Genomic DNA, 24,090 nt, shown 5'->3' with positions numbered 1-24,090 from the left:
CTGTAAGTTTCACCCCTCTCGCACAGAGTTTGCTGCCACACAGCATTCAAAGAAGTTGTGTTTTTTCCATGCATCATAAAAATGCTTAGCTCAAAAGCAGAGCAACTTGTGAACTTAAAATCATTAGTTAAATTGAAGAAAAAGCCACCCGAATCTTTCCGTATGCTAACCGGGGCAGAATGTAGGTCATGTGCACGTGAGTGGCACAAAAGATTTAGTGGTCTTGAGGATATCAAAGATGATGAATGTCCTGGAAGGCCTTGCACATTAAAAACATAAAAAAATGGGGGGAAAAATTAAGAAAATTGTTCGAATTGAACGTCAACTAATGAATCAACATCACTACAAAAATGTTCTAGCAACTTTGCGGGAAATAATCAGAAGAAAGAGGGCAGAGTTTTTGAGAAATGGTTTCATCCTCCATCAGGACACGTGCCACACAGCTCTCTCTGCGAAGCAGTTTTTAACTGAAAAACAGATTGCAGTGCTAGAACACCCTCCACACTTGCCAGACCTAGCATCGTGTGACTTATGTTCCCTACAGTCAAATCTGTACTCAAGGGAACCAGTTTTGCATCAGTTACTGAGGTAAAGATGAAAACGATGGAGCTGTTGAGACAGCTGACAGATATTGGGCTAAAGCACGGCTTTGACCAATGGAAAATAAGAATGCAGCGTTGTGTGGATGCAGAAGGGGAATACATAGAAGAGAAATGGAGTTAAAATGTACTTAAAAAAATGAAACATAAATTATAGCATCATGCTCAATATTTAATAGCCGCACCTCAAATAATGCTGTCACTGTCTGAAACGTCAAATTCATGGGAAGTCACGGCCATGCCGTGGTGTGACTAGGTAGCACCAAGCGTCTTATCGTCCATCTTTTCACCTTCAATTGCATCTTATTGCAAAGCAGTGTGAAAAGGACGCGGCATGCCTATATTCTGTGTGCGACTGTGGCTGTATCAGCATGCAAAATTCTACGTTAGTGTCATAGCCGCAGACACTGTAGAATGTAGTATTTTGCATGCAAATACACTCGTAAACTTGATTGAATGTTTACCACAATGTTACATTTCATTACAAGCATTTAGTTTAGAAATAATACAACTCATACTTAGCATTGGTAAATCGAGGTCTATGATCTGTTACATAAAAGGCTTGTATAACAATGTCAAATACCTACTGTACATAAAGACATATACCATTAGACATGGTTGATTGCTCCCCTATTGTTTCCAGTCCAGTTAATAAAGCGACTATACCAATGTCTGTTAGAACTGTTCAAGGTCACTGTGAAACTTTGATTTTTGGATGTTGTACAGTCACCCAAGTGTCCTATAGTCCTTGGAATATCTTTGCTCAGTAAACATAAATCTCATATTGGCTCACCTTCTCTTTTGATTACTGTCTTAACCAGTGTATCAAATCTTCTCAATGTCTATCTCTTGTGTCATCGAATGATAGTATAACAAAGTGGTGACAAGATTATGTTGATGTATTTGACATGAAACAAGTTACAGTACAGCCAAACAAAACTGTTTCATCAGTGATTGTTAACTATTAGTAATCTTATTAGTCCTGAAGATAGGGCAAACATCTTCTGGATGGCATTTCTTATCCAATATTTATCTATATCGACCACTAGAACCTTGAATAAGTCAAGCAAGATATGTGACTGAATGCTCGACAAGCTCGATGGACTTTACTTGTTTCAATATTTTACCACAAAATAAAGTTTTATTAGTCCTTACACCCCAGCACGAACTTTTTTTCTGCCGAGGGCCATTTTGATATATACATTATTCATGACCCTGATGCAGGCCAAGCCGCCTCCATGTGCCGTCACACTGGGGGGGGGCCACAATCGGCGGTGATTACATCAATGCCTGTAGCATCCTGAAAATGCTCCGGGGACCTGTAAGGGCAGCGGTGTGACCGTCTGAAGTGTCCTAAGGACGCTTCAAGCGGTACTGCTGCATAGATTCTGGCTGCAGGGTGCCATTTTAGGCACCCTGCTAGCCAGGTGAGGCTAGCAGGAAAAAGCTCCAAGGGCCAGACCAAATGATTCAGCCGGCCTTATACGGCCCCCTGGCCTGAGGCTCCCCATCCCTGCTTTAAGGAAACACATAGCAGAGGCTTCATGGATGATATAGGTCCCTGTTAAAAGCAAATTGCTGGCTTAAGGAGGACAACAATTTGAAGATATTTATCTGTTAAATCTCTTTGCCAGTGCCTTCTAGTACATGGAAGAATATCTCTTTAGTTTTATCACAGACTTATCCCCCCATCTAAGATATTTAGCACTATCTTAGTTATTGCTGATTGTTTCACCAAGATGGTGCATTTCATTCCACTTGCTAAGACAGCCAGAGCATCTCAGACTGCTCGTCTCTTCATTAATCATATTTATAGATTACATGACTGTACCAAAACCATTATCTTTTGTCACACAATTTACATATCACTTATGCAAACAAAAAAAGATTTAAACAATTGCGATCCAAATTAAATGGTGCAGCACTAGAACTATGGTGATTATCACAGATCACCCCTAAAATCAGCATGTTCCTATGCGCTCCAAATGGGATTTTCTATTATAGAATGTCCATAAAACAATAGAGTCCATAAAGATGTTTTTATATATAAGACACTGTAATGTCACTGTTCAAAGAAATCCGCTGATAGATATGGGTGGCAAAGTATCCACCTATAAAAATATGTGTATCCAAAAAGAATTATGAATTCTAAGTCACCGTAGGTCTTTTTACTCCAGTTATTTTCCTGTATATTCCTTAGAAGTGGCTTCTCTTTAGCGTAGTTGGATGTAAGATAAGAAGGAGAATTGCCACTATAGCATAAAATCATTTAAATTTTATTGGAATATATAAAATAGACAAATGGAAGCGTACCTTTAGTGACCTTTTGAGAAAGGTACACGTATAACACATATAGGGGTATTACTGTGCTCCCCCTATAGAGCGTTGCCTTCCTGGTCAGAGTGCGCTCCCAGAATATAATCACCAACGCGTTTCAACCATAGTATATAGGTCTTTATCAAGGTGTACATAAAACTGGAGTGACTAGGTTTATATAGCATCCAACTACGCTAAAGAGAAGCCACTTCTAAGGAATATACAGGAAAATAACTGGAGTAAAAAGACCTACGGTGACTTAGAATTCATAATTCTTTTTGGATACACATATTTTTATAGGTGGATACTTTGCCACCCATATCTATCAGCGGATTTCTTTGAACAGTGACATTACAGTGTCTTATATATAAAAACATCTTTATGGACTCTATTGTTTTATGGACATTCTATAATAGAAAATCCCATTTGGAGCGCATAGGAACATTCTTCTTTTTTGTTTACATATCACTTATGCCCAATTGAAAATATCTTCTGCTTATAACTCTCGGATAGAGGATAAAACAATGTTCAGAGCAATACCTCCCAACTATAGCTGTTCAGAGCAATACCTCCCAACTATAACTGTTTTCAGCAACTGGCCAAAATATTATTTATGTTTAATTATTTCCAGTTATTTATATAGCGCACACATATTCTGGAGCGCTTTACAGAGAATATTTGGCCATTCACATCAGTCCCTGCCCCAGTGGAGATTACAGTCTACATTCCCTACCGAATGCTCAAACACACACATATACTAGGGTTCATTTTTGTGGGGAGCAAATTAACCTACCAGTATATTTTTGGGTTCTCCATTTGTAGAATCTGCGTATAATAATAACCTGCAATCCTCAACTTTGTACAGTCTGTTCATTCCCAATTACAGATTCACCATCAACCGTTTCATATTGCTATTTTATAAATTATTGTGCCTGGTGTACAAAATTTTCACAGAAACATAAAAGAAATATTGGGAAAAAAATTACAACCTACATACTGCTCAACGAACATACAAAGTACATAAGAAAAGTATGAAGTCGTTTGCACCAGTCTATATTGGCATTTCTCAGTGTTTCCAAGGGTTTGTAGTCAGGAAGCCGATGGTCGAAATGCCGACCGCCGGCTTCCCAACTGTCAAATCCCGGCAGAGGTCTAATGATAGTCGTCGAAATCCCGAAGTCTATCATTATCCCTATGCCGGGAGCCCGATGCCCGGCATACCGAACAAAGTTAAGTCGGGCGCGGATAGCAGGAGGGGAGGGTTAGGTTAGGGGCTTCTGGGGGGGACTTAGGGTTAGGTACCCCCCCGGGAGGGTTAGGCTAGGGGTAGGGGGGGTTAGTATTAGGCACCCCCGGGAGGGTTAGGTTTAGGCTGCAGGGAGGGGGGGGTTAGGGATAGGCACTAGGGGGGGGGGGAGGTTAGGGTTAGGGGGAAGGGGTTAGGGTTAGTTAATTTACTTACCCCGTGGGGATCTTCACTTCCAGTCTTCCGGCTTTGAACCGCCGGACTTAGGTTCAGCTGTAAATCTTACTGATTCCGTTTCCCAGCCTCGGTCCACATGGCATATTAAATTTCCCGCAAGGATTTCAAAGCAAAAATGTACGCAGGTATTGCAACCAATTTTCTATTACAGCGGATATGCGTGATACCGAAATCCACGGTACACGTGGCATTCAACAGAAATTTTCATTTGGACAAAGCCCGGCGAGGAATGAAAAAAAAATTATCATATATATATATTGTAACACGGGGTGTAGAATTGAAGATTCAGACAGACAGGTGTTTGGCAAAGCAGTGTCTTTTAATGGCAGCAGACACTGCACTTTAGCATACATGGGCATAGGCCTGGACACACACAGGCACATAACAGAAAATAAGCAAACAAACTTAAAAGGTTCCAGCATTCCTTGTACCTAGCAGTCAGCAGTAGCTTGCGGCCATACTTTCCCAGCATAGCACATGATCCCTGGCACTACAGACACTTAATCCTACTAACTGGCCGCTAGACAGCATCAAGGCAAAGAGCAACAGGTGTAACAGTTTTAAACCCTTCCTATGCTGATGACTTCCTGCTGGCTCTGGGCGACCTGGAAACCCCGGAGTTCCATATCTCCACTTTGAGCTGTACAGCCCAGAAAACCCGGAGTTCCAAACTTCTATTGTAGATGCAGAATGTGCCGGTCTTGTTTTCCTCTCCCTTGGAGGGAGCTGATCCGACTAGAATGTGGGCAATGCAGGTGAAAGACCACCCCTCTCACCACAAAATATAAATTATATTATATATATATCATCAGTTGCCCCTGCGGCCTTGTGTATGTGGGCAAAACCATGCAACAAATTAAGGAACGGATGGCCTTACACCGGTCTGCCATCAGGACAGCTTTGGATGGCAAGGATCAAGATCAACCGGTGGCCCACCATTTCAAAGATTTCTGCCATGGATTGGCAACCCTAAAATACAAGATTATCGACTGCGTCCCCCCCTCAGCAAGGGGTGGAGACAGAGCAAAGGCGCTCTTGCATCTAGAAGCAAGATGGATCTTCACTCTCAACACTGTCCCTCATGGGCTCAATGAATCATTATCAATGAATTGTTTTTTAAAATGTATCTATGCTTGCTTCCGTATGTTTATGGGAGTACGGGTTATTCTGGTTCCTTTTGTATACCCACTGACTAATGAGTTACAATTTAGATGCTATCTGTTGAAGATGTAGTTTATCATTCTTATTTATCTCTAGTTTTAAAACTCAGGACCTAACATACCCCTCTTTTCTCTCTGTTCTACAGCATGCTCTACTGTGAGCCATAGATACTGCATTCACATAGCCTCCAGCGTTTATCCTGTAAGCTGGACAGATGTTGATACCTTATTTAGAGGTATGTAGTATTATTTTTATGTCTATCATGTCTTTTACCACAGTGCATATCTCCACAGAGTATATTTGCTCTGCAGAGTGTGTTTACCTCTATGTCATGTATGTTCCACACTTCGCTATGGTTTTAGATCTGTTGCGCTACTGGACGCCAGGATGTGGTGCAGCCGTGCACCTGCGGTCCAGGCAGTGTTGGTTGTTATGATCACTTGAGGTTGCTATGGACTGGTCCGCCCCCGTTGACATCATTGGTTGGCACGGATGAGCGCCGGATGTCGCGGATGGCAGCGTGCAGCAGAGAGCACTTTCATGGATGATTGCGTTGATGGTATTTAAAGTGAGAATCATTGATGTACATTTGTGCCTGATGACCTTTTAGTTAATAAACCGAAACGTTACAAAGTCGTGCCTTGTAGTGTATTGTTGTTTGTCTATACAAGTCCTGGAGTGCCACCTGCTGCTTGTGATTTTTATCTATATTCGGTTGGGCACCTGCGCCTAGTCTGGGGAAGGGTGAGTGCCGGTTCAAAGACTTTGTGTATTGGATCTCTATCATATATTGTTTCGATTTCCTTAACAAGGCACCCTATCTTTATATGTGAACTATTGTTTGCCGCCACCTATAATGTTTCATCAATGAAGTGACTCTTAGTTGTACCTGTAGACTGGGACATATCGACACAATCTTCCAACATAGACAAAAATGGCCTGTTGAATGTAAAGTTCCCAATAGGTGAGACTGACTTTTTCTAATATAGAGGCTGAAAGCATATTATTTAAGGAAAACTTATTTACCTCTGGTGGAGATGAGCCTAATGACCAATGGTATCACCAGCTGTTGAAATTGAGAAAGAGGGAAAGTGGATTTTTTTCTGCACGGGGTCACCCTCAAACTACTTACGAGATAAGAAAATCCCATGAGGATTTAGAGTTAAAAACATTCCTACGCTAGGAAATATAAATCAGAAATTCTGCAGGAAATGGGTGGCCGTACTAAATAAATGTAGTTTTGACCTTATCCTCCTAGTCATTGAGGAATCAGCTAGAGAGCTGAAAGCTGTAAACGATAACATCACTGCTTTTGAACTTGCCCACTTAAAACATCTATCTACTAATTGGTTAGAAAAATGACAAGCCCAAGTGGACTCCTACAGAAAGGAGCTAATTAAATTTAAGCGGGAGAAACTGGAGCGAGTAAATCGCGACTACAGTGAGTGCAAAGTATAAAATTGGGCCACGAACACCTCAAACAAACCTAACCCGAAAAACGGTGGAGAGATTGAAGGCTGGTGTTTGACACCGAGACCTCTGGGGCCACTGATTTTTCAACTAGTGATACAGAATGTGCGAAGGGAGTCAGTTCATCTTCACAGAAACCCCCTTCAGGGGTTATTACCCGCACTCAGCGGGACCCCATAAAACACAAGCCGCTAGGCGAAGTAAGCAGTGGAAGAGGCAAAAGAGGTGGAAGAGGCAAGAGAACTTATGGGCAGATTCAGACCGGGACGCTAAGCCACATTCGCTCACTATTTGAGTGACAGATGGTGCAGTTTGTTTGTGGTAACAGGGGAAGGTCCGGTAAAATGGGGGAGTGGATGTGTGAACGCAGGCATGTCTGAGCATCAAAACGGCATTCTTTGGGTGTGCATAATTAGCATGTCAGCGTCATTGTACATGTCACCTGGTTGTATTTCAGCCTGCAGTGATCGCAGTGTTTGCGGCGGGGTAGGGTCTACCTTAAGGGCTGCGAGCGGCTCTGATGGCTCTCGATGTTACTGAATAATCATACACTTCCTGGAGATGACGTGTGCTAAGAAATAAAAGCGGGCGTCATTAAGATGGCTCTCGATGTTACTGAATAATCATACACTTTCAGGAGATGACGTCCGCTAAGAAATAAACGTGGGCGTCATTACACCGGTGAGCGTTCACTCTGCTCTCACTCTCTAAGACATTGAGGGCGTCCTTTAGCCTGGCTGTTTGACTGCAGCATTTGAATATCCGCCCCCTGACGGCTGCGAGAGGGCGCAGCTTAGCATCTGGGTCTGAATCGGCCCCTTAGTATTTAACCTGTCCTCTAGGGCCCTCACAGAAGCTGAGGTTAGAGTATTGAACAAAGTGTTTTTGTGCCCACCTCTCACTATGATAAATTTCAGTGGAAGGTGGATAGCACTCGGTTTAATAGACTGGACACCGGGATGTGGTGCTGCCGTGCACCTGCGGTCCAGCCAGTGTTGTTTGCTATGGTCACTTGATGTTGCTATGAGCCGGTCGGGACCCCGTTGACGTCATTGGTTGGCACGGCTGAGCGCCGGAAGTCGCGGGTGGCAGCGTGCAGCAGAGAGCACATTCATGGATGATTGCGGTGGTGGTATTTAAGGCTGAAGGAGCACTTTGGCGACAACCAGACTCAAATAAGTTTTGATGGCCTCCTATCTATTTGCCCTGCTTATGCTTTCAATCCAGTGTCCAATAACTCCTCCATACAATGTATTGAACACTACAGTGGAGAGAATAATTTCTTCAGACACAGGTCCCCATCCAAAATCGCTCTAAAGAGGAGAGGGCAGCTCTCGGAGATTTGAGTAAATACACTGATCTAGTTATCCACCAAGCAGAAAAAAGGTAGGGGAATAGTGGTCAAGGATCTATCAGCATACAAGAATGAAATCTATTCACAGCTAGCAGATGTTGCTGTTTACAGGAAAATTACCAGCTGACCCCAACATTCCTTTCAAAAAAGAATTACATGATTTACTCAATCATGCTGTAGGTGACAACCAACTCTTCTCCCCAGTGTCTAAAGCCCTCCAGGAAGACTGGCCTTGGGTTCCAGTCTTGTATACTATCCCCTAAATCCATAAAAGCTTGGAGCAGCATCCAGGATGCCCCATCATCTCGGCAAGGGGATCTTTGTACTATAAAGATGCAGAAGATCTAGATCATTATCTACAACCGGCGGTTCAGGCAGAACCAACCTCCCAGTCATGTATGTTCCACACTTCACTATGGTTTTTGATCTGTTGCTCTACTGGACACCGGGATGTGGGGCTGTTGTGCACCTGCGATCCAGCCAGTGCTGTTTGTTATTGTCACTTGTGGGGCTGGTCGGGCCCCGCTGATGTCATTGGCAGGTGCGGCTGAGCGCCAGAAGTCGCGGATGGCAGCGTGCAGCAGAGAGCACTTTAATGGGTGATTGCGGTGCTGGTATTTAAGGTGAGAATCATTGATGTACATTTGTGCCGGATGACGATTTAGTTAATAAACTGAAACGTTGCAATGTTGCGCCGTTGAGTGTATTGTTATTTGTCTTTACAAGTGCTGGAGTGCCATCTGCGGCTTGTGAGATATATATATATATATATTTATACACAAACACGGTATATATGACAAAATATATATATATATATTCCATAGACAAAAAAACTTAACGGTTTCATAATGTCCCATTAAGGCTTCTTAGACATGATCTGCAATTTCACAAAACCTGAATTTCTGCCACTCTAACTCAAAAAAGGAATGAAATTCCAATTATTAAGGCTGACATCTTAATGGACGTGTTCCTTGCACAATACAGATATGGTATGCCATCACACCCTGTGGTTAACTGCAGATTCAGCACTCTCAGAGTGAGATTGCGGTCACTCACAAAATGGTGGAGCTGCTAATTCACAGAATTGTGTGATCATTGGAATAAACACATGCAGTCTATGCAACTGAGGTCTGAGCAGAAGATAGAGCTGCGCAGATGGGATAAGAGTGGTCGCGATGGGGGAGGAGACAGAAAGGCGTGGAGGGGGGGGATGAAGCAGTACAGATGGGGGCAAGCCAAAGTGATGCAGATGGGTAGAAAACAGTTGTGCAGATGAGGGGGAGACAGCAGCGTGGATGGGGGGAGAAAGTGGCATGGTTTGGGGGGGGACAGAGTGATGTGAATGGAGGGTAGAGTGGCATGGATACGGGACGACAGCAGCACAAATGTGTAAAGACAGATTGGTGCGGATGAGGGAATAAAGAGTAGCACAAATGGTAGAACACACAACAATAAGGATTAGTGAGGACAGATTGGTGCGGGTGGGGGGAAGTGGCACGGATGGGGGGAACAGAGTGGTGCAGATGGAGGAAGAAATAGTGGCACAGATGAGGGGAAAACAGCTGAATATCTGCCACTCAAAAAAAGCAATGAAATTCTGATAATTAAGGCTGACACCTTAATGGACATGTTCCTTGTGCAATACAGATATGGAGGCCATCTTTGAATTTCAAAACTGGTGCTGAGGCGCCATTTTTGAAATGGGCTCCGCTGCAGAATGGCAGGTAAGGACTGGATCCTCTCAGATATAAGTTCGCCTCCAATGCACGCACCACCACCGGTTCCCCTGCTGCCGCTGGGTCCCACTGAAGCCCGTACCACCGCCACTCACACCTGCACCGCCGCCATCTCTGACGGCTGCACTGCCGATGGGTCCCAACCACTACCGCCCGCTGCTATTGCATGGTCGCTCCACCGCTGACGCCCGCAAAAGGTAGCATCTTGGTGCATCCAGGTGAAGCCACAGTGAGTGCACCTGCTGGGAGGTTCCTACTGAGGCTGCACAACGAATTGAATCTTCCTATCTCTATAATGGCGCAATTGTGAGGTAATAGTTTAAAAACTAACTTTCTCAATTTCCTGAACCCCAAAAGCACCTACCCTGGAACAATAGCTACCTAATAAAACAAACCCCAAGTCTAAATTCGTCTCCTACCCTGAGTTATGCCTTCCCAAAAATCCCCCATAGAGAATAGCAGAAAAGTGGTCCTAAAAGAGTGTCAGAAAAAACTGACAGTTGGAACTTTAGATTACTCTCAAATCCTCTTTATTTTTTTTTTGCCCTGAAATTTGGCATGCAGCACCCAGCGACAGTTCGACCCGTCCAATTTCAGCTCGGCACTTCCTATAGCTTTTGAAGTGTAGCCCCTTAAACACCATGCCCCCCCACCCCCCACCTTCTGAAATGCTTTCCATTTTTTTCGATTCAGCCTTAGTATAAGGGCACGACTGTGCATAATATATATACATAGCCACAATTATATATATATATATATATATATATATATATATATATACACACACACACACATATACACACAGACATCCTCCACAATATGCACGTATACAGACAACAGGCGGCATTCAGGCAATTAATAATAATAATGACACGGAGCCCCAGCAATCAAAGTCAATGTTTCAATTCATGTATGAATTTTCATCAGACCATGATAATTCATACATGAATTGAAACGTTGACTTTGATTGCGGGGGGGCTCCGTGTCATTATCAATTGCCTGAGTGCCGCCTGTTGATATTGTGGAGGAGGGCACTGACAGAAGTTGTGCTTCAAAGGTTTAATGCAGAATATCTGAATTTATGGGGGGGGAGGGAGAGAGAGAGAGAGAGAGAAAGAGAGAGAGAGAGAGAGAGAGAGGGGGGGAAAGAGGGGGAGAGAGAGATATGTATATATACATATATATATTATATATACACACACACACACACACACACACACACACACACACAGGCAAACGCCGCTACTAACTTTTAGGGGTAAATTTACTAAAGTGAGAGTTTGGTCATTTTTTCCCACTCTCAAAATCACTAATGTCAGACTCGGGAAAGAGATCTCCTTTGCTACGGCAAACTCTTCAATTCCCCATCGGCAAAACTCGAGAACCTTTTCACTGGTAAAGATAGAATTCGGGAATTTACCAAGCAGAGAGTTTCTAAAACTCTCATGAGATGGAAAAACTCTACTGTATTTCACGAGTTTTTACAGGAAATACACCTGCCTGTGATCTGAGAGTTTGGCAGAAACGCACACAGATCACTGTGATCCATGTATGTTTCTGCCTGTAAATTGTGAAAAAAAAAAGTTTAAAAGTAAAAAAAAAAATGACATAGGGCCCCCCCCACATGGGAACTGTCAGTAGCCGGAGCCAATCTGTGACCACCCTGCAAACCCTGTGCAGTCCCGTCAGCTGGCATTCGCAAGGTATCAGTATGTGTGGCAACACACGTACTGATACCGGGTCCGTGGCTCGGGTAAGTCGATTTGTTTTTTTGCCAAGTCCCAGGGATGCTGCGGAGACTAGCGCCAGGATGAAGGTGAGTTTAGATTCTTTTTTGCAGGCCCAGTCATTATGGATTCTGCATGGGACAAGTGGTATAGGTAAGTATGTGTAAGTGGGTAGGTATATGCAATAAACTTTACTTGTCACTATTTCTTTTACAGTGGGGGTACAGGTGCCGCCCGTATGCTGGTACTTGTAGTTCCACAAGTGCCAAATAGCTGGCATGCTGGCACCTGTAGTTCCACTGTAAAATACAATAGCTTTCATTCTAATTTTCACTTTATTTACCCCGTACCCAATGCTCAAGGGGTGTGGGTAAGAGCTCCGGGGCTTCAGTCCAAGCCTGGGGTTTCGGGGGGGAAAGACCCCTTCCTGGTGGGGGTGGACCCCACTTCCCCTGAGATCCCCGGCTTGGGCTGATAATGCTTTGGCATTACAGTCCGGCCGTTTTGGGTCCGGTGCTGGTTTTATATATAGGGGGTACCCTACACAATTTAATTCCCCCTATATTTAAACCAGGACTGGTCCTGCAGCCTGTTGGTTTCTAAATTACGGTGGAAACATACTCATTTTGTTCCCCGTTATTTTAGAAACCAGGACTGGCTGGCAAGACCGGGGCTGATTAAGCATTAGGGGGGAGGCCCTAGGTCATTTTTATTTTTTAACCCTTTTTTTTACAGGCTAGAACACAAGCAGCCTTCACATATCTCACTAATATGTGCAGGCTGCTTGCTCGGGAGAGTTTTGCAGAGAGAAAACACTGCAATCTCGCGTAAGTAATCTCCTGCAAAACCTACTACTCCGGGGAGAAATCTCATTCTGCTTCACCATCGGCCATCTCACTCTCAGCTAAACTCACTTCTTGGTAAATTTGAGAGTCTCCAGAGCCTCAAATAACCAGACTTTCGGCGTAGCTAACCGAGTTGAAAAAAAAACTCTCCCAGACTCGATTCTTAGTAAATCAACACCCTAGAATGTAATTACTTTGCCCTGTTGCCCTCATCGTAATTTAAGCTTTGCAGCAAGTACATAGTGTACATGCAGAGAGATGCGGCACCCAGGACTTTGGATGAAAATGTATTAGTCAATGAAACGTTGACACTGCTGGGAGTCGTTTGAGTGCCGCCTCTCTCTATATTATATATATATATATTTATTTTATTTTTTTTAATAGTTCCTGCTAGAGTGTGGGCAGGGTGCTGGGGGTGCTGCCAGGGAATGTATGTGTGCACCGAAGGTGCTCCCAAAAAGGGAGCGTGTCACACTTGGGGGTGTGCCCAGCACTTATGGAGGTGCTGGGCTTCCTCCAAGCTATCCCTCTCTTGATGTATAGATGCAGTGCGCATGCATACGGCGTCTATTCATCCGGCGATGATCGGTCATTGCAACTTTTCCCACATGTGGGACACTGTGGCCCGCAGGTGGAGAAGGCAGAGGGCAGGCTGTTTTAGCAGGTTGCCACTAAAAGGGCAGGGCGCATTTTGTGCTTTTAAAATTGGGCAAGGCGCGGCGCCCAGCTAAAACAAGCTAGAGGGAACACATATATATATATATATATATCAGTCAGGTCCATAAATATTGGGACATTGACAGAATTTTCAGATTTTTTCCTCTATTCACCACCACAATGGTTTTGAAATGAAACAAACAAAATGTGCTTTAACTGCAGACTTTCAGATTTAATTTGAGGGTAATTATATACAAATCGGGTAAACTGTGCAGGAATTACAACAGTTTCAATATGTGCCTCCCACTTTTTAAGGGACCAAAAGTAATGGGACTATCAACTCAAAAGCTATTTCATGGACAGGTGTGAGCTATTCCCTCGTTATTTCATTATCAATCAAGCAGGTAAAAGGTCTGGAGTTGATTCTAGGTGTGACATTTGCATTTGGAATCAGTTGCTATCAACTCTCAATATGAGATCCAAAGAGCTGTCACTATCAGTGAAGCAAGCCATCATTAGGCTGAAAAATCAAAACAAACCCATCAGAGAGATAGCAAAAACATTAGGTGTGGCCAAATCAACTGTTTGGAACATTCTTAAAAAGAAAGAACGCACCGGAGAGCTCAGCAACACCAAAAGACCGGGAAGACCACGGAAAACAACTGTGGTGGATGACAAAAGAATTATTTCCCTGGTGAAGAAAAACCCCTTCACAACAGTTGGCCAAATCAAGAACACTCTCCAGGAGGTAGATGTATATGTGTCAAAGTCAACAATCAAGAGAAGACTTCACAAGAGTGGATATAGAGGGTTCACCACAAGATGTAAACCATTGGTGAGCCACAAAAACAGGAAGACCAGATTAGAGTTTGCCAAACAACATCTAAAAAAGCCATTACAGTTCGGGAACAACATCCTATGGACAGATGAGACAAAGATCAACTTGTACCAGAGTGATGGGAAGAGAAGAGAAGGAAAGGAACTGCTCATGAACCAAAACATACCACCTCATCAGTGAAGCATGGTGGTGGTAGTGTCATGGCGTGGGCATGTATGGCTGCCAATGGAACTGGTTCCCTTGTATTTATTGATGATGTGACTGCTGACAAAAGCAGCAGAATGAATTCTGAAGTGTTTCGGGCAATATTATATGCTCATATTCAGTCAAATACTTCAAAACTCATTGGACGGCACTTCACAGTGCAGATGGACAATGACCCGAAGCATACTGCATAAGCAACCAAGGAGTTTTTTAAGGCTAAAAAGTGGAATGTTATGCAATGGCCAAGTCAATCCCCTCACCTGAATCCGATTGAGCATGCATTTCACTTGATGAAGACAAAACTGAAGGGAAAATGCCCCAAGAACAAGCAGGAACTGAAGACATTTGCAGTAGAGGCCTGGCAGAGCATCACCAGGGATGAAACCCAGCGTCTGGTGATGTCTATGCGTTCCAGACTTCAGGCTGTAATTGCCTGCAAAGGATTTGCAACAAAGTATTAAAAAGTGAAAGTTAGATTTAGGATTGTTTAGTTTGTCCCATTACTTTTGGCCCCTTAAATAGTGGGAGGCACATATAGAAACAGTTGTAATTTCTACACCGTTCACCTGATTTGGATGTAATTACCCTCAAATTAAATGTGAAAGTCTGCAGTTAGATCACATCTTGTTTGTTTCATTTGAAGGTCATTGTGGTGGTGAACAGAGGCCAAAATATGAAAATTCTGTCAATGTCCCAATATTTATGGACCTGACTGTATACATACACACACACACACACACACACACACACACGCTCATACACCTTTTGAGGCTGATTAGCCTTGTGTTGGTACATCAATCAACACCAAGAAAAAATCTGTATACCTCAAAGATGATGTCCAGTACAGTCCAAATAAGTGCGTAAGGAACAAAAAGTCTCCAAAAACTCCTGGGATGAACCCTCAGCAGAAGCTGAAGTCTGCTTGAACGCTGAAAAAACAATGTCCTGGTTAATATGGAAGCAGAGACCACTTTTGGGAGAAAGGAAGGTTTTAAACTTGGGACCACCTAGTCCGAATGAAATATGAGAAGTGGAGGCTTACAGGAGAGAGCAGCTATTTTATATATACTTCTGGCCCAGTGATTCCCAAACTTTTTTAAATCACGGCGCCATAGAGTATCAGCATTGTTTTCACAGCACCCCTAAGTTTGTTTGTTATTAAGAAATTCAGAAAAAAATTAACTAAAATAGTAAAATAAATTGTGCTTACCTGTCATCCTTAGGTTCAGTTATATGTCTGTGGACAGATTTGCACTTCTGTTTGTCCACATATTTACATTACATTGACCATAAATAATTTGATTTGCTGCTGAACCACCAACCCTGAGGCACCCCTGCAAGTGTCCCAAAGCACTCCAGGGTGCCACGGCGCACAGTTTGGGAACCACTGTTCTGGCCAAATGTCCAAAAGAAAAACTACTTTCAAAGTGAGATATCGCAACTCCAGACTCAAGTGGCTCAAAAGGAGCCCTCTGTAATGCTCCCAGCAATAAATTTAAGTGTGTAGGAGGGACTGGCGGGAAGTAAGGTGGTTGGATACGAATAACACCCTGGAAGGAAGTTTGGACCCATGGAATGTTAGTCAACCTCATTTGGAAGAGGATAGATAGGGCCGATATCTGTCCCTTAAAATAGGTGAAAACCCTTAGACAAGCCCTACTGAGGAAAAATGAGACATGAAAAAAATTCTGGCTGCCATTTTTCTTTTCCGCTCATACCAGGAGATAGATAGACAGATAGATAGATCGATGGATAGAATTTCTATACTCGATAATAAATCCAGGAAATTACTGGCTTCCTGGCCTGGACCATGAGCAGAGCGGAAAAACGCCTTAGCTCTCAGGATCTTGGTTTTAAGAAGCAAGCCGTCAAAGCCAACCAATGCCAATCGGAATGTAAACATGGATATTAATGAAAAAGATCTGGACATAGAGGAAGGAAGAGTGGATCATCGGCCAACATGTCCTCTAGAATGGTGAACCATTGATGGCACAGCCAGTAAGGGAAAATCCTCATCCTAAAGTAAGTGTAAGTAGAACCTGCATCTTCCAATATTCCAAAAGGGACTATAGACAAGGTAAATAGCCTCACCATATAGTGTGTTCTGTAAGGACAGTGGACAAAAACACTGAGATAGTATGGAACCTAGAACCCTATACACATGGGATCCATAACATGTAGGTAATTCCCTACTGAATCACCAGGGAAAGACCTCTGCCTCCCATGCAGGTTCGGGACCCAAATGCCAGATACAGCTAGAGGAAAAATTCCAAATACATCCAAGGAATATAGGTCCCATACCCCTAGCCAAAGGAATTGCTTAAAAGGGTCCCATAGGACCTAGTGTACACATGGAGAAGCTCGGCCGCGGCTACCGGTAAGTAGCGTGCCACGTAGCAGCTAACAAGAAAGGTCACAGACAGCTTAAACCAGTAGCTCACCTTTCCCCAGTGCCTCCTCAGATGTGTATCTGATACGGGTAAAGCCCCAGAGACACATGCAGTTTGGTGACTCTCCTGGAGGCAGCAAATACAGTAGGACACTGGGTTCACACAAAGCCTTCCATTATGACTGGAAGGTTGTAATGCAAAGGCTGGCCACTCAGAAGGAGGAACTATCCTCCACAGTAACATCCCAAAGGATAGAAAACCTAAGAACAGCCAATTACTCTCTCGGGTGAGAATGCCAACACTAGGACCTGGGAAGAGGTGTATCTTGGGACATACAATGACAACGCACCTCCAAGTACTGCCCCAGCTGCTATCTACCCTTACCCCTTCCCTACTCCTAACCTAACCCCATCCTTGCCCCCCAGTCCTGCCCAGCTGCTATCTACCCTTGCCCCCTCCCTACCCACATAGTGCCTGCCCCTATAATCCTTCCACCCCAGTACTGTCCTAGCTGCCATCTAACTCCTCGCTACCTAGTACTGCCTGCCCCTAACCCCCTCCTTGCTCCATTGCTACCCAAGATGATTTCTACCCTTACCCCCCTACCCTTAGCACTGTCTGCCCCTAGCTCCATCCTTGCCCCCTAGCACTTTCCCAACTACTGACAGAACTTACCTCCTCCCTGCCCCAGCACTGTCTGCCCTTACCCACCCACCTCTATCGCTAGCTCTACCCCAACTACTACTTACCCTTACCCTTTACTACTTACCCTTTAACCTATCCCTCTCTCTTTCCCCTCCTTTAACTCCTAAGGCTACCATTACTAAGCGTAATATTGAGGCTATTGACACTGTTGCTTTTTCCTCCCTGCTGGACTCTCTTCTCTCCCCTATCATTTCTCCTGTCCTGAACAAGCTACTTCCTTGTACAATTCCTCCCTTACTTCTGCTCTTGATTCTGTTGCTCTGGCAATAACTACTCACCCTCGCAGATCCACACCCCTGGCATTTTCCAAATGCACCAGATACCTACAAAAGTGTTCAAGAATTGCAGAGCGTCAGTGGAGAAAGTCACGCTCTAAGGCTGACTTCCTCCATTTCAAATTTATTCTATCTTCCTACAGTGCTGCCCTGTCTCTCTCCAAACAAACATATTTCAAGAACCTCATCTCCTCCCAGTCCTCAAACCCCCGGCGTCTCTTTGCCACTTTCAACTCCCTACTCTGCCCTTCCCCTCCTCGCTCTCTGCCCTCGACTTTGCCACCTACTTTAAATCTAAAATTGACTCCATACGTGAGGACATCATATCCCATCAGACCCTCAGCACTCCTCCCCCTCCTTTCCCTTACCAACCCTCCCCTTCTGTCTCACCAACTCTGACATCCTTCTCCCCTGCTTCTGGAGAGGAAGTCTTGGCCCTCATCCGGTCCTCCCCTCCTTCCACCTTCCCTCTTGACGCTATCCCTTCCCGTCTCCTCTCCCACCTGTCTCCTTCTGCCTGTTCCCATCTGGCTCACCTCCTTAATCTCTCCCTATCATCTGGCACTGTCCCTTCTGCATTCAAACATGCTCTTGTCTCCCCCATTCTTAAAAAACCTACCCTTGATCCTAACATACTTTCCAACTATCGACCCATCTCTCTTCTCCCTTTTGCTTCCAAACTCCTTGGGTGTATTGTCTACAACCGCCTTACCACCTTTCTTTCCTCCCACTCCCTCCTTGACTCATTTCAATCTGGCTTCCGATCTCTCCACTCCACTGAAACTGCCCTCACAAGAGTCAGCAACGACCTCCTTGCCGCCAAATCCGAGGGCCACTACTCTCTGCTCATTCTCCTTGACCTCTCTGCTGCATTTGACACTGTAGACCACCCTCTCCTCCAGCAAATCCTTTACTCTCTCGGTTTACGTAGCACTGCCCTCTCCTGGCTTTCCTCCTACCTATCTGATCGTTCCTTTGCTGTGTCCTCTCATGACTCCTCTTCCCCTCCACTTCCACTAACAGTAGGAGTTCCCCAAGGTTCTGTTCTTGGACCTCTCCTTTTCTCCCTATATACATCCTCTTTAGGTGAACTCATTAACTCCTTTGCCCTCCAATATCATCTCTATGCAGATGATACTCAAATTTACCTTTCCACCCCTGAGCTCTCCCCCTCGCTCCTTACCCGTATCTCCAACTGTCTCTCTACTGTCTCTTCGTGGATGTCCCAGCGCTTTCTTAAACTTAACATGTCTAAGACTGAGCTGATCATCTTCCCACCCTCTTCCACTACATCACTTCCCACAATTTCATTATCTATTGATGGCACAACTATCTCCTCTAGCCCCAAAGTGCGCTGTCTTGGAGTTATCTTAGACTCCTCCCTCTCCTTTAAACCGAAAAATTCAGCACCTCTCGCAGTCCTGCCGTTTTCACCTAAAAAATATCTCCAGGATTAGACCCTTCCTCACCCAGGATGCCACTAAAACCCTCATCCACTCACTGGTCATATCCAGATTGGACTACTGTAACCTTCTCCTAGCTGGCCTCCCAGTCTCTCACCTCTCTCCACTACAATCGGTTCTCAATGCTGCTGCTCGGCTCATCTTCCTCTCCAGACGTCCTACATCTGCTTCCCCTCTCCTTCAAGCCCTACACTGGCTCCCCTTCCCCTTCAGATGCCAATTCAAGGTTCTTACATTCGCCTACAAAGCCCTCACCAAATCCTCTCCAGCATACATTTCTGACTTTCTCTCCCTTCACACTCCTGCCCGCCCACTTCGCTCAACTAATGCATGACGCCTCTCTTGCCAACTGATTACTTCCTCCCACTCCCGCATCCGAGATTTTGCCCGTGCTGCTCCCTACCTTTGGAATGCTCTTCCTTTCCCTATCAGACTCTCCACCTCTCTACAAATCTTCAAACGGGCTCTCAAGACCCACTACTTCATCAAGGCCTTTCAGCACTCATCCTAACCCACCTCATGCTCTTTCCTCCCTATCTTTCCCTTCTGTGTCACGCCTGTCTGTCTGCCTCTACCCTTAGAATGTAAGCTAGGCTGTTTTAGCGGCGCCACGCCCCGCTAAAACAGCCTAGCGGGAACGCTACCCCAGATAGGTGGCATATCAGATATTAAACTGATAAGAACAGATACTACACTTGGTCTTAGCCAAAAAAGGCAGAGAAACGATGTCTATACATAACTAATATGTATTAAAGATGACTAATCTATTGAAGAGAGTCAGAACATGAGCCACATGCAACATCCTCTACATAATGCCCAGCATACCACCTAGTGATACTGTATGTAAAACATATGAAGAATCCATATATGTTTACCAGACACCTACTTTTTTTCTGTAGAATCTCATACTGCTTTTATACCTAAATTCCGGGTCAGTGATCCGGCTCTTCCTGCGTGGAAGTGGACACTTGAAGATGACGTCTTCACCAAGCGCCACTGAAGCCGGCCAAATTGGCCAGCATGTGACGCGCTCCATTTCATAGTGACCCGGATCACGCCATTTACACTGCAGTGTTTCACCGGTCATTCCCGTGTTAAACCCTGCAAGTTACCTGCGTTGGATTGCCGGGTCACTCGACCCGGGAATCCAACCCTGTCCCCTTTTACACCAAGGAGCTACAAGCGTAACTAGCACACTGGATCTCTAGCCAACAGCCAAAAGCAACACAGGTGAGCCAATGACCTCACCTAATTAGCATTCATTGCATCTACTCAGTACTGATTATTATCTGAGCCCTTCTGTTGTAGGCATTCTGGGAGCAAGCCAGAAGGACTATAGCTGTGTTGTGGGACAAAGACAGATCTGAACATACAAAGAACAATCTGAAGTTACCCTTAAACTGGGTACACACTTTTTCGATTGCAGGCTGATCAAGTAAAACTGTCCCGATCAGCTGTGCAGTCTGTCCTCAGTGTGACCCCGTCAGCCGCGTACACACTGTGCAGACATAGCACAGTGTGTACGGGCTTCTATAGGATCGGGAGGACGAACCGATAAATATTAAACAGTACATAAGATGCGACCTTCCGATCGCTGCATGAGCACATCCACTAGACGATCTACTCCCTGTCCAATCTCTAAACGATTTTCCCTTGAAATTTTATCTTTCAGTCTGAACGATTTGCAAACGATTTGCAAACTATCTTTAATATATCAAGTGAAATTGACCTGCATGTTCAGTCGACTGACGAGACGATCAAACGACCAGTGGGAGCGCACATTGTTGATCGTTAATGACCAAACACTGCACGATTTCTAAGCGATTTTTAAACGATTGAATGATAACGACGTCGTTATCGTTCAATTGCCTGCTAAAATCGTGTAGTGGATGCCCCCCTTCAAAAGCCATTTATCAGCTAACTCTCCTGCATCAGGACAGCGTACACACCTATATAATCCAACGGCCATTCTCTCCATATTGGATGAACGGCCCAATGATTGTATAGGTGTGTAGCCAACTTTAGCAACAGTAGGGATAACAATTAACAAAACACACAACCTATATTTCAGCAAAAAGATCACCAACAGGAAATTTGAAGCAAGGTTACTATTGTACAATTATACAGTGCATCCGGAAAGTATTCACAACGCTTCACTTTTTCCACATTTTGTTATGTTACAGCCTTATTCCAAAATGGAATAAATTCATTTTTGTCCTCAAAATTCTACACACAATACCCCATAATGACAATGTATGTAAAGTTTTTTTTGACATTGCAAATTTAATTAAAATAAAACTACTAAGAAAATCACATATACATAAGTATTCGCTGCCTTTGCCATGAAGCTAAAAATTGAGCTCAGGTGCATCCTGTTTCCACTGATCATCCTTGAGATGTTCCTACAGCTTAATTGGAGTCCACCTGTGGTAAATTCAGTTGTTTGGACATGATTTTGAAAGTCATACACCTGTCTATATAAGGTGTTGGAGTTTGCCAAAATGCACCTGAAGGACTCTCTGGTCTGATGAGACAAAGATTGAACTCTTTGGCGTGAATGCCAGGCGTCATGTTTGGAGCAAACCAGCCACCGCTCATCACCAGGCCAATACCATCCCTACAGTGAAGCATGTTGGTGGCAGCATCATGCTGTGGGGATGTTTTTCACAGGAGGAACTGGGAAACTAGTCAGGATAGAGGGAAAGATGAATGCAGCAATGTACAAAGACATCCTGGATGAAAACCTGCTTCAGAGCGCTCTTGACCTCAGACTGGGGCGACGGTTCATCTTTCAGCAGGACAACGACCCTAAGCACACAGCCAAGATATCAAAGGAGTGGCTTCAGGACAACTCTGTGAATGTCCTTGAGTGGCCCAGCCAGAGCCCAGACGTGAATCCAATTGAACATCTCTGGAGAGATCTGAAAATGGCTGTGCACCGACGCTTCCCATGCAACCTGATGGAGCTTGAGAGGTGCTGCAAAGAGGAATGGGCGAAACTGCCCAAAGATAGGTGTGCCAAGCTTGTGGCATCATATTCAAAAGACTTGAGGCTGTAATTGCTGCCAAAGGTGCATCAACAAAGTATTGAGCAAAGGCTGTGAATACTTATGTACATGTGATTTCTTATTTTTTTTATAAAATTTTCAAAAATCTCAAAATAGCTTTTTACACGTTGTCATTATGTGGTATTGTGGGCCAAAAATGAATTTATTCAATTTTGGAATAAGGCTGTAACATAACAAAATGTGGAAAAAGTGAAACGTTGTGAATAATTTCCGGATGCACTGTATATCTATATACATATATACAAATAGAGCTAAAAAAAAAAAACTCATAAAAGCTCTTTAACTCCTACTTAATGGTGGAAACTTTGTTCCACAACCAACATAAAACAAGACAGAGGATGAAGATTGTTTTAACTTAGGGCCTGATGATTCATTAAGGCACAGGTTCTCAAACTCGGTCCTCAGGAACCCAAACAGTGCATGTTTTCCAGGTCTCCTCACAGAATCACAAGTGAATTAATTATATCCACCTGTGGATCTTTTCAAATGTGTCAGTGAGTAATGACTACATCTGTGCGCACCTGCTGGGCGACCTGGAAAATGTGACCTGTGTGGGGTCCTGAGGACCGAGTTTGAGAACCACTGCATTAAGGATTGCTATTGCGATCGCAGCTCTGTAATCGCACGCAAGTCTGCTGCAAAAATATGCTAATGAATGCAATCTCAATGCCGTCGCACTGCCAGCAGAGATGCCCACTACCGCTATCTCACATTCGTAATACCATGCAAAACTCCATAAACATCAGTAACATTGAGTACCATCGGCCCCTCAGTTGCAGTTGTGATCCTTAATGAATCAGGCCCTTAGACAGTCTGTCTGGCTTTCCTGACACAGTTTGAACACAGCAGAAAAAGGAAAGTGGACAGAAAACACTGTCAATATATACAGAGAGGATATAGTAAATTCATAACCTGCCTAGAGAGCAATACAATAGTGCAGGATTGTACAAGCCTCTTAACAGAACAGACTTAGGGCCGTATTCAATTTGAGGCGAAAAGTCCAATGACGTCATTTTTGCCTATTTGGCTTCTACCCACTGTTCAATTTGGAAGACTTTCCGCTCAATGCAATGTATGAATAGCAGGCAGGGACCAGTCTTGGTTTTAAATATTGGGGGGAATAAGACGTGGGGATCCCCCTATATTTAAGACCAGCACCAGACCCAACCGACTGGGGTGTAATGCCACAGCCCGGAGACCCAATCACCAGGGCTCCAGGTCCAAAGCATTAGCACCCCAAGTCGGTCAGTGCAAGCTGGTGATCTCGGGGGCCCCCAAAAAAGGGTCCCCCTCCCGAGCACTACAGGCTTACGCTGAAGCCCAGGGCTCTTCCCCATACCCCTGGAGCAGTTGGTATGGGGGTAATGGGGGAGCCAAATAATGTAAAACTATTGTATTTTACAGTGGAACTACAAGTGCCAGCATGCCTACCATTTTGCACTTGTGGAACTACAAGTGCCAGCAGACATGCGGCACCTGTAACTTCACTGTAAAATAAATAGTTAAATAAAGACAAAACACACACACCGTGATTAGTATAACTTTATTACACACACCTAACCATTCACACATACTTCCCTATACTGTACCAGATGTTTCTGTCCCCTTGTCCAGTAGAATATCCTTAATGACTGGCCCTGCAAACAAAAAAAAACATACTAACCTATATCCTGGCGCTGGTCTCCGCAGTAATCCATGAACTTGGCAAAACAAAAAAACTAGTTCACGATCCACGTACCCAGGATCTGTATGTGTGTTACCACACATACAAATCCCTCCCGAATGCCAGCTGACGGGAC

At 44.2% G+C, this 24,090-nt stretch overlaps 1 protein-coding gene and 1 pseudogene across 2 annotated transcripts in view; both read right to left on the bottom strand.

Annotated features, from left to right (window-relative positions):
• Positions 1-24,090, bottom strand: part of RTTN (rotatin) — a 368,340-nt gene that overhangs the window by 294,180 nt on the left and 50,070 nt on the right. The gene's annotated exons all lie outside the window — the stretch shown is intronic.
• Positions 19,803-19,950, bottom strand: LOC148519976 (U2 spliceosomal RNA; annotated as a pseudogene).

Source organism: Taudactylus pleione, unplaced genomic scaffold, assembly GCF_031769625.1.
Source record: "Taudactylus pleione unplaced genomic scaffold, aTauple2 ptg000179l, whole genome shotgun sequence".
In the NCBI taxonomy this organism is placed as follows: domain Eukaryota; kingdom Metazoa; phylum Chordata; class Amphibia; order Anura; family Myobatrachidae; genus Taudactylus; species Taudactylus pleione.
This window is presented reverse-complemented; position numbering and strand designations above follow the sequence as displayed.